This window comes from Camellia sinensis, chromosome 2 (assembly GCF_055761805.1).
Source record: "Camellia sinensis isolate YWXY chromosome 2, ASM5576180v1, whole genome shotgun sequence".
In the NCBI taxonomy this organism is placed as follows: domain Eukaryota; kingdom Viridiplantae; phylum Streptophyta; class Magnoliopsida; order Ericales; family Theaceae; genus Camellia; species Camellia sinensis.
The window spans coordinates 143,360,228-143,373,139 of record NC_138962.1 but is presented as its reverse complement, the minus strand read 5'-3'; positions in this window follow the sequence as shown (position 1 = coordinate 143,373,139).

The window sequence follows — 12,912 nt, the reverse complement described above, 5'->3', positions numbered from 1 at the left end:
CTCAAGCTCCTAGGGACAGTGGGAGCGATCTACCTACCCATGGATGAGGATTCTCAGGATTCTCAACTATGTAGAAGCAAACGTGGAGCTATACCCCGTCGTCGTTTTGAGATTGAAGGGGAAGCATTCATGATTGCTTCGAGTGATGAGATAGAGCCTAAGAATCTCAAAGAGGCTCTCTCATCCCCTGCTAGCAAAGAATGGAGTACTGCAATGGATGAAGAAATAGAGTCTATAAAGAAAAATCATGTCTGGGACTTGGTTGATTTGCTGCCAGGGCGCAAGACTATTGGGAACAAATGGGTTCTCAAAATCAAGCGCAAGGCAGATGGTTCCATAGAAAGGTATAAGGCTCGCCTAGTGGCGAAAGGTTACACCCAACGAGAGGGTGTGGACTATGAGGAAACTTTTTCACCAGTTGTAAGGTTTGCCTCTATTTGCCTAATCCTGGCCATAGTAGCTCAGTTGGACTAAGAGCTATATCAGATGGACGTTAAGATTGCATTTCTTAATGGAGAATTGGATGAAGAGATCTATATAGATCAACAAGAAGGCTTTGTGAGAGTAGGTCAGGAGCGCAAAGTTTGCAAGCTTCAACGATCTATTTATGGCTTAAAGCAATCATCCAGACAGTGGAATCTGAGATTTCATCGAGCCATTGTTTCTAATGGGTTTATGATGATTGATGAAGATCACTGTGTGTACGTTAAGCGATCCGAGGACATTTTTCTGATATTGTCATTATATGTGGATGACATATTATTGGTTGGAAATGACAAGGAGATGATTGTCGCCACTAAAATGTGGTTGTTCTCTACATTTGAGATGAAGGACATGGGTGAGGCAAGCTATGTGCTCGGTGTTAAGATCCTTAGGGATCGCTTTAGGAGACTTCTTGGTTTGTCTCAAGAGACTTACATTAAGACTATCCTAGAGCGATTCCAGATGCAGAGCTGCAAACCCATTGACACTCCTGTTGAAAAAGGCGAGAGCCTAAGCCTTGATATGGGTCCTAAGACTCAAGAAAAGAATGAAAAGATGGCCCGTGTTCCCTATGCAAATGCTGTTGGAAGCTTGATGTATGCTATGATGTGTACATGCCCTGACATTTGTTATGCAGTCGGATTGGTGAGTCGTTACCAATCCAACCTAGGACCAGCTCATTGGAAAGCAGTTAAGAGGATATTACGATATCTTAGAGGGACTGCAGATTACACACTTTGCTACCAAAGTTCAGATCTACATCTAGTTGGCTATTATGATGCTGACTGGGGAGGAGACTTAGATGAGCGTAAGTCTACTTCAGGATATGCTTTCATGCTTAGCGATGGTGCTATTTCTTGGAGTAGTAAGAAGCAATCCTGCATCGCCTTATCGACTATGGAGGCAGAGTTTGGGCTTGTTCATCTGTCGTTCAGGAAGCCGTTTGGTTGAGGAGATTCCTTCATCATTTGGATGTTGTCACACACACTTCAGACCCTGTGACTATCCATTGTGACAGCATGGCTGCACTCGCTTACGCTAAGGATCCAAAATACCATGGCAAAACCAAACACATTGATGTGAGGTTCAACTTTATCAGAGACATTGTGGCGCAGAAAGAAGTGATCCTGGAGCACATCCCTACGAGTCGCATGGTTGCGGACCCTTTTACTAAGCCTATTGCTAGAGATGTTTATCTTACTCATGTTAGGGCTTTAGGACTACGTAGGTGGTGATATATTTATGTGTATTCAGTTGAACTCATATTTTGGGGATATTTATGCCATTAGTATTCATATTTGTTTCTATTACACATTTATGTTTACTACCTTTTGCAATGGTTTGTGAAATAGCATACACAAAATAATTAAATTGATGTTAGCAGGCAAGATTGGCTCACTCACAAGAGCAATCGCCCTTAGCGCTAGGTAGCGAGTAAGGATGAGACTAGTGGCTTATTGTATTTGGAGCAAATAGAAAAGCCAAAATTATCCACTAGCTATGTCGCCTTGGTTGGAGCTAAGATGAGGTCTTGTCAGAGACCGACCATGGATATGAGAGTACCCACTTTTTGATGATGTGCCTGTTATAGATAGCCAGATGCGAGATCGCATTTGAGGCTTGAGAGGCGAGCAAATAGAGAATTCAAGTTAGATGCTAGGAAGCGACTTGTACGCTTAAGAGCGACTAGACTAAGATTTGTATGGTGTGTGAGTTTAACATCACTCTTTGGAAGTGTTACTCCACTATAACATGCATTCATACTGCATGTGCTTATCGACCCGTTAGCCAGGTGAAAGAATGGATCCCTGCTTCTTCACCGTGTGAGTCCTAAAAGTCATTTTTCCCTAAATGACTTCACTTTGTGCCTTTTGTGACCTTTGACTATGTCATAAGATGAGGAGTTGATGTTCAGCTACTTTGGTATGTTGCCTGCAGTCATGTATGATTCGGCTTTAAGGGACATTACTGGGAAAGCGGTCAACTTCAAATTGAATGATATGAGGGTGAAGGGAAGATTATCTAGTTCTATATCTCTGCTCCATATTCACTGTCGACAACTCACATCGCTCTTTATGAGATGCTGATTGGGTGTGAATATAATGCGGGATCTAGGAGAGTCGAACATGCTCTTTGAGGGATTAGAGATGTTTTTGGACTGATGTAGCTAGATGGGTCTGGGTACATGAGACACTATTTCTATTTTTTTTGGGTTGATGTCTCTATGCTGACTCATATTGAGTTTCTAGTATAGAGCTCCCACATGTAGAAGTTCTCAGCGGTCGCATGGTGCATTGGCTAGTATGAGATTGTTCATTTTTGGGGAGATTGAGATAGAGATGTGGCAGTGTCATGCCAACTCATGTGCGAGTGGGAGATGTTAGAAATTGGGCGCTCATGTGGCTTGACCCTTCTTTGAACCTTTTGAACCTTATCCAAATAAATTTGAATTTGAATTCAAAACCTATTTGGATAATCACTCAGGATATCCACATCTATCATAACAACTGATATGGATAGATGTGATATTATCCTAAATATTTGATTTGATATGGGATATGGGTGATTAAGAGAAAAACAACGTATGTCGTATGTTTTTCCCATATACTGACTCTCTCCCAAAATACAACGATCAAGAGCCATTTTGCACTGTGACTTGTGCGGGTGATATTCATTCTGTAATATCACTCCATTGCTGGGTTGATTGATCAGATTCAGGAAGCACATGATTTACCCACGAGATCCTTCAATTCAGGCTCTGCAGAAAAAGGTATGACCATAATTTTTCATCCGCTGCGTTTACCTTTGATTTACATTAACCAAAAATTACATCACATCCCTCTTAATAAACTTTTTATTTTCTTCTTGGACTTGTATACCATTGCCAGCAAATTTATCTCTGATACTATTGCGCAAAAGGATTACAATTCAACACATATAGGGATTAGGTATATGCTTGCTAGTAGCAACATTATATTAGGCTATGCCTTGGTAAGATAAAAATTGTGGTGATCAAAATTTAGGGCATGATTACAAAGTTCTTTACCATATCTAAAGATCAAAGTATTCAAACAAATGGGAACATTAAATAAGGAATTTTTTTTCCCTTCTTTTTTGTCCAATAGATAGGAATCTCATCAAAGAAAATAGAAGGTTGACACTCAAGAGAAGTCTCCATGAAAGAAACAGAGAGAAGGAAACTGAATCACACCCCTCAGAGAAGTAAACAGAGGAACACTTTGTTGCTAATGCTGCTAGTCTTGCCAAAGCCCTCTAGCAGTCAAAGACAATGAACTGCTGCCACTTTTTAGCAGTTCATAGAGCAATTTAGTTGATTGAGCTTTTATTGGAGACTTTCTTACCCAAGGTGCTCATAATGAAATTATTAAGTGTTGACCATCTTCACTGTATTTGAAAAATAAATTATGTTTGTGTACTTAACAACAAACGGAATACAGAAGAAATAAAGGAAATGAGAGAATTCATTTGATTACAAAAATCAAATCAAAAAATAATATAAAACAAATTTTTATTTTGTTACAAAAACAAAATCAAAATATGATATAAATAAATAATAAATCAGAAAATAAATTAACAACTTACTTGATTAATTTCTTGAACAAATTTTTGATCAAGTCTAGTGTTTAACACTATGCCCTTAAGACAGATTCATCCTCTCCTCGATACTTTCAGATTTGCGGACGTCTATCTCCCAGGATAAAATGATCAACAACGAATAATTGCAGCACTACAAATTATTTGCACAACGAACACACTTTATGTATATATTCTTTCTCATCGAAAATTAATGCAGCAAAGAAGAACGAAAATTGGAGTGAAAAATCAATAGAGGGTCTGTCTATTTATAGGAGAAAAAGTGGTTGTTTGGTTTGAATTAAACAGGTGCAAACCTGTTTAGTTTGAATTGAACAGATATGACACTGTTTGGGGTTTGAATTTGAACAGATACTGAAACTATTCCGGTTTAAATTCAAATAGATAAAAACTGGGTAGAATTTTGGTACAGGAAGAAATTGGACATATTTTTTTTCGGAAATAATTTGAATTCTGGACAAAAATTTTATTTTACCAAAAAATAAAATTAAATTCAAATGTTTTTGGCCCAAAACGATAGGTATTGGGCTGGACAAGGCCAACCTAACCTCACACTACGCACTCGCATCCAAGCCTAGCCCGCCTACCCGACCGGACAGACCGCGGTGGCGGTGCCGCGCGCGTGTTTTTATTTTTGGGTCAAATGGGTCTAGCCCACTTTGCCTATAACCTCCCTCTCTACAAAACTTGGGTGCCCCTTGGGGCCTACCCCATGTTCTAAACTCAAGCCTTATAAACCCATTAATTTCTTCTCACTAAACCAATATGGGACAAGCCTTTATTCAAATCTTTAAGGATTTTCCACCAAAACTTTATTTCCATGGAGCACACTTTGGCTTCAATTTTCTATTCACCCGATAATGGTTTTGAGCAACCAAATATACCACATGAATCACAATGCGACATAGAACGCGTTACCACCTGGACCCGCGAAATTCAGCGCATGCGTCCCACCTAAAAATAAACTAAAGTTAAGGGAAAATTAGATTTTTCCAAAACTTCAAAACCATTTCTAACAATCCCCCACATGAATGGAATTTGATGATAGCAGAAATGCAACAATATGCAGAATTTGTCGAAAGAGTATAAATCGAAAATATCTTGCATCAGGATAGGTAGCTTTTGGCCTTGAACTTTCCCTAGTGATAACCTATCGGACTTACTAGCTAACTAATGGACATGATGCGTTGAATTGTTCAGCCGCTTGTGTAAGCCAAGATAATAGATTTCACACAAAATATCTTTTAACACATCGTGGTTCTCACGGTTGTGTTCATTTTGGCCTTGAATGCTCCTGATTTTCATGAGTGCTTCTAGAGAATTTATCCTTTTCATTCTCATAGAACCGGCCCCAGTTCGACACTCATATATGTGATTTTTATTGTGAGTATCTCCTTATACTCGTCTTGATTTTTATGCCTAGATCAAGATATAAGTAATAATTAAAAACAAAGCTTATCCTTTTACTTCTACAAACAACATATGTTGTAGATATCACTGTCACCATAAGAATGGGTAGGGAATTTTAAATCCCTTGGTGATTTCTGGTGAGCCACACATAACTTAGTTGTCCCTTTGAACTTAGTTCTTGGGATCTGCAGTCATATAAGTATGGTTATCATTATGATGAATCTTATATAATAGGCTTTAATCCTATCCCCTTTGATGAACTATACACTTGCTCTTTTGTCAAATCTTTTGTTAACGGATCCGCAATATTCTCTTTATATTTTGTATAATCTATTGAGATTATTCCATCTGAGAGCAATTGCCTTATGGTATTATGTCGACGACGAATATGTTGTGACTTACCATTATATATATGATTATGTGCCCTGCCTATTACAGATTGACTATCACAATGAATGCAAATAGCTGGCACAGGTTTTGGCCACATCGGAATGTCTTCTAAGAAGTGGCAAAGCCATTCTGCTTCTTCTCCTTCTTTGTCTAAAGCAATGAACTCAAATTCCATTGTGGATCGTGCAATGCATGTTTGTTTCGTGGATTTCCAAGAAACAACAGCGCCTCCTAGAGTAAAGGCATATCCACTAGTGGATTTTGAATCTTTAGTATCCGATATCCAATTGGCATCACAATAACCTTTGAGTACCGCTGGATATCGAGTAAAATTCAAACCATGATCACGGGTAAATCTTAGATATCTAAGAACCCAAATGATTGCTTTCCAATGGTCTTCTCTGGGGTTGCTAGTATACCTACTCAATTTACTGACAGCATAAGCTATATTAGGATGAGTACAATTCATTAGGTACATTTAGCTTCCAATGATTTGAGAGTATTTTAACTAGGACACTGCATCACCTTTATTTTTTGATAAATAAAGACTGATGTCGACAGGTGTTCTAGCTATATTCATATCATCCTTGATAAATTTACCAAGAATTTTCTCAATATAATGTGATTGAGATAATGTATATCCGTCAGATGTTTTAGTAATTTTCATTCCTAATATTATATTTGTGACCCCCATATCTTTCATATCAAATCTTTTGTTCAGCATTTGCTTAGTTGATTTGATCATATTTTGACTGCTTCCAATGATAAGCATGTCGTTCACATAAAGACAAACTATGACATATCCTTGGTCAGTGTTTTTAACATAGATGCACTTGTCATATTCGTTTATCTTAAACCCATTAGTAAGCATTGCATGATCAAATTTTTCATGCCATTGCTTAGGTGTTGGTTTTAATCCATAAAGAGATTTTACAAGCCGACAAACTTTCTTTTCTTGTCCCGGCTCTACAAACCCTTTGGATTGCTCCCTATAGATCTCTTCATTTAGATCACCATTTAACAAAGCTATCTTAACATCCATTTGATGTATTTCTAAATTATATAACACTGCTATAGCAATAAGCATGCGAATGGATGTTATTCTTGTCACAGGGGAATATATGTCAAAATAATCCAGACCTTCATTTTGTCTGTAACCTTTTACTACAAGTCTTTCTTTATACTTATCTATTAAACCATCTGCTTTCATTTTTCTCTTGAATATCCATTTATATCCAAGAGGTTTAGAACCAGTTGGAAGATCTACCAATTCCCAAGTATGATTTTGCATAATAGATTCAATTTCATTATTAACAGTCTCTTTCCGCAAAGGTGCTTTAGGACTTGTCATTGCTTCCTTAAAGCTTTGAGGTTCATTTTCTAATAGGTATGTCAGAAAATTTAGACCAAAGGATTTTGATGTTCTTGCTCTCTTACATCGTCTTGGTTCATTATCAGTTAAATCTTGTTGGTCGAGACCATTACTAGTCTCTTGTGTTTGATTGCCATTAGTCTCTTGACTTTGTGTACAATCATAAGTTCTTTTCTATGAGCTTAATTCTTGTCCTTTCTTCTAAGGAAAGACATGTTAAAAAAACACAGCATTCCTTGACTCTATAATAGTGTTCACATTTATATCAGGTATTTCTGATTTATAAGTTAGAAACCGATATGCATTACTATTCTGAGCATAACCAATAAACACACAATCCACTGTTTTTGGTCCTATCTTAGCCTTTTTAGGAACATGAACTTCTACCTTTGCCAAATATCCCCACACTTTTAAGTATTTGTAAGAAGGTAGTTGACCTTTCCACAATTCATAAGGAGTGTTGTTGGTTTTCTTATGGGGTAGTTTGTTAAGAACATAATTAGCAGACAATATTGCTTCCCTCCACAAGTTCTGCGGTAAGCCTGAACTTAGTAACATGGCATTCATCATTTCTTTTAAGGGTTCTATTTTTCCTTTCAGCAATTCCATTTTGTTGTGGAGAATAAGGTGTTGTAGTTTGGTGAATAATGCCATGTTGTGCACAAAATTCATTTAATGGTGCATCATATTCACCACCCCTATCACTTCTAACCATTTTAATGGTTTTACCAAGTTGATTTTCAACTTCTGTTTTGTAGAGTTTAAACATTTCTAAAGTTTCATCTTTACTTCTAAGTATGTATACATAACAATATCTTGGGCAATCATCGATAAATATTATGAAATACTTCTTACCTCCTCTAGTTTGAACAAATTTAAGATCACATACATCAGTATGAATTAATTCTAGAGGTTCGATTTTTCTTTCAACCAATATAAATGAAGCCTTAGTTAGTTTCATTTCTACACAAATCTCACATTTGTGATTATGATTAATTTTAAACTTTGGTATATAATTCAAACCATTTAATCTATGCAAAGCATCAAAATTCACATGTCTTAATCTACCATGCCATAAATTCAACTAAAAAATATAAGTAAAAGATGTGTTATTCTTATTAATAGCAAGTTTTGGTACAATCGTCTTTACATTTAACCTGAAGAGACCATCACTCATGTATCCCTTACCAACATACATACCACTCTTTGATAATACAAATTTATCAGACTCAAATACAAGCCTAAAACCATTTTTACTTAACAAAAAACCATAAACTAAATTCTTTCGGATGTCTGGTACTGCAGTACATTGTTAAGGGTCAGTTTCTTCCCTGCTGTCATCTTCAAGATCACCTTTCCTTGTCCAGCCACAATAGAAGTAGAAAAATTTCCCATAAAAAGTTGTTCACCATTTGCAGCCGCATTGTAGGTAGTGAACATCTTCTTGTTCGCACAAATATGATGAGTTGCCCTAGTGTCAACCCACCATTCTTTGGGATTTCCAACCAAATTAGCCTCAGATACCACAGTAGAGAGATTGATGTCATTTACACTGTCAAAGAAGTAATCTAATTCTGTCACATTGGCCTGATTGGTGGTCTTCTTGTTTGTAAAGAGTTGGTCTTCTTGCCGTCAGGGTTGCCCCAATGCCTTTGGTATAGCCACCTGCCTGTGTTTACGATGAGTTCCTAGGAGATCAACTGAGACGGTGTAAACTAGAGTTCGAATGGCTGATGCCTAGAACGCAAAGGTTCAGAATTTTTGAGACTAAAGTCTGGTTTAAATACTTAGGGGTGTATCCTCGGCTTGAAATCTGTATGGCAGCTCCATAGGTTGAGATAGCTTGCATGCGCCTTAATTCTGGATACTGAATCAACATAGTTTGTCACCCTGTTGGAGAATAGGGGAAGTTGCGCACGTAGCCAGGAAGAAAAGTAGTCCCTGTGGTTTGGAAGATAAATCGAAAAGAAGAAGAGGAAGGTCCCCAGCAACATAAGGTGAGTCATTGCCGATTTCCTCTGTAAGGTACTTTCTAAGGCATCACTTCTTGGCTACTCATTCTTGTGTTCTTTTACCATATTGTTGCTTATTATTTGCTTATCGCACTATCTCGCATGATCATAAGTTTTCAAAATACCAGCTACGCAAGGCGTGTAAGTCTAATTTTCAAAGTTGCATCGTGCATATCATTTGTATCTTGCCCCAGAACTACGCTGGTTTGATTCCTTGCAAAGGGATACATAGGCAGCCTGCGGGCACAACCATTTGTTTTTTCTTCTTTGTTTGCTTGTCCAAGTCTACGGCCTTGTCAAAAATGAGTCGTCTCTGGGCTTTGACATTCACTCCGTCATTTCATGACTCCCGAGTTCTGTCAAAGAGGGAAAACTGTAGACGCCCCATTTTTGACCGTCCTCAAGATTTAGACGTCATCATTTGTGCACTCGATGATTGTATGTTTGTGTTCGTTTTGAGCACCCAAAGCCCTCAGCAGAACGCCTTGTCTTTGAGCCTTTGAACCTTGTTCTTTTTATGCCTTGTTTTGGACCAAAACTTGGTGTTTTGACCTCTTGGTGACTTGTCGGCCACCACCCAAGGCTGTCAGCCATGGCTGTGGCCGTTCGGCCACCAATGGTGGCTGACGGCCACCGATGCCTTTTTTCAGATATTTATTGACAGATGTGCCAGTTGTTGCACACTGAGCTACATCTCCATACACGTGTATGGTGAGATGTTTCTAAGCTCAAGAGGTGGTTTTTCTATATATAGGAGGGTTCCTCCTTCATTTTGAAGGGTTAGAAAAATTAGAGCAAAAATCTCTCTCTCTCTAGAACTCTCTCTCTCTCTCTCTCTCTCTCTCGATATTTTGTACACATTTGCTCACAAGTCCTTAGCTTTTACATATCAACCCTTAACCAAACACTCTCACCTTTGGGCTGAGATTACTTGGAGTCTTGTTTGAGCTCTAGATGGTGGTTTGAGCTTGGATTATTGGCTATTTTGTGTTTTGCGTCAAAGGTATAGTACTTACCTTATTTATACTTGTTTTGTGACTTTGTTTTGCCATCTTTTCCAACTATTTTTGGGCTGATTTTGAACTATCAAAAACTCTGTTTTTGTGACTTAAAAATGGTGGTTTGAGGTCTCTTTGAGTTAGGGGTGGTCCACTCTTCTTGCTCATTTTCTTGTTAAGCTTTTGTATCATTTTTCATCACTTTCAAATCAACGTTTTTGGGCCTTTTAACCACTGAATTTCAGAGGTTTTTCAGTGGTAAAAACCTTGTTTTGAAGTTCAAAATTGGAGGGGTTAGCCTCCCCTCCTTGTGTCTTGTTTGCATGCCTAGTTAGCCTCACATGTTAGCTTATTATTTTAGCTTTTTGTGGCTTAAGTCTAGAATGTTTTTTCCTCTGAAATAACCTATTTTGGCTCTGTTTTAGGCTGGTTAGTTCAGTTGAGGCTTGTTTTACATAGTTGTAGTGTTATTTCCTTCACTAGCTCGATGTTTTAATGCTTTGATCATCATTGTTTTGAGTTAATAGCATGTTTTAGTGTTGTTTTACACTTCATTTTAGCACTTAAAATCTTTGCAATCTCCCTCCATTCTTCACTCTTTTGTTTGTTTTAAAAGTGGTTTTAAACCTCTTGTTTGCCTAAGTGTGAAATATAGGTGCTACACCTAATGGTTTAATCCCTTAGGGGGTTCATTACCAACAGTGTAATGCCTCTTTCATGCCCAAAGCAACTTGTTGTTTGAGCCATCTTTCCATTAGAGGACACTCACTAATGGACAAATCAAATAAAGAATTGGTAATTAAAATGAGCAAACAAAATTGGACAAGTAAAAGAGGCAAGAAGCATCTTTCGTGTTGCATTGCATGTGTTCAAATCAGACGTTAATTCAAACATAAGGAAAATGAGATATTTCATACTCAAAAGTAATGAAATGTGTCACTTTCTTTGGTCACCATCACCCTTGATCATGCATGATAGGGTGGTGGTCTTTTTTAGCCTTGTTTTGCACTCATTAAACTTGTACAAACTTGGTTCTTTAACCATCGTGTATGGAAATTGCTTGATTGGTGGTTTGAGAGCCAAGAGTTTCACTCCTTTGAGCTTGTTTGATGATAAGGTGTGTAAACAATACACACAAACCTGTGAGAATACACTGCTTTGCTCCGTCTGCTCTCTGTGGCAGCAAAAAGAGAAGTTTATGTCATTAGTGGTCGACCGGCCACCACCAGTAGCCGACCGTCGACCATTGGTAGCTGACAGGCCCCCTGTCGACCACTAATGAAATTTGCACAGTGTGTTCCTGAGGTGGAGCAAAGGTATTCTGGAAGTTGGCAGAATTTTTGGTGTTCAAATGTGCAAACAGAGGCTCGCAGCAGCAAAATGGTGGCTTTTTCAGGTGAAGGAATCGAGCATGCATGCATCTCTCATTTCCCGAGGCCATTTAGTTAACTTGTCTAGTTAGTTAGTTGTTTAATACGTGTTGTAATTAATTAGTTGTAGCTAATTAAGAGCTGTAAATAATTAGTTAGTTTAACTAGTTATTCAATTTTGTTTTGTAATAATTAGTTTAGCTCAATTAGCGTAGCTAGTTGGTTAGCTTCTACTCATTCGGACCCTCCTTCGCAAGGGCATAATGTTGTAATTAGTGTGCATGCCTGTGTGTATGTCTTCCAACCCCACGTCTTTCTCCCATTTATTTAATTGCTTTCAATGGTTAGATTAGGGACATGTTTCAATTAGCATATCGCATGCTTGCATCCATTCATCTTGTTTTGCATGCATCGAGGCTCGGCGCATCATTCAAACTACATTGCACTTTCAATACTTCTTTGAATACGTGTTTAATAGCATGTTATCAAATTGATTCATATGCCATATTAGTAGCTGAGCCTATTAATTTCATATTGCATGTGTTGCATTAGACATCTTGTATAGTTAGGATCATGCCTCTTTCTAACTAGTTTTTGTTTTGGCTCGGAGTACTCAGTAAGTTTTATGCTTTAGCATACTTGCATGAGTGTAATTTCCATATTGCCATGATTAGCATGCTTGTCGTGAGGCTATGTGCATAAATGCTAAATTGTTTAAGTGCCTGTGGATGAAGGCTTGTTGTTTGAATTTGAACGATTCAACGAATGTAAGTTTTAAGCCCACTTTCTTGTGACAAATCTGCATTTTTAAGCCCACTTAAGGTGACAAATTCAAACCATTTTTGCAAACAAACATGAGTTGAATTGTTCCAAGTCTTACAAACTACTCTATACTTGCTTGTGCGCATCACATAGTAATGTTAGCTAATAACCAGAACAAGAACACATAATATTTATAAAAAATCATATCATGATTAGTAGTGGCCGATCTTTGATCAGGCGAACGGGGGTGCTCATTTCAGGACCTTCCTCTCTCGTACCCAAGTTTCTGAGTCGAGACAACTTTGGTGATGATGGACATGTGGCCTTTGGCACGAGTTAGGGTTTCCTAAATTTTTTCAAAAATAAAATATTTAGGTGGCGACTCTATATCTGGCAAAGCAGTCCAATTTTGGCATTATTTGATTTAAAATCGATTTTTCAAAAAGGTTTGCTGGATTTGGACTATTTGATGTTTATCAGTTTCACATTGCATTTGTGAG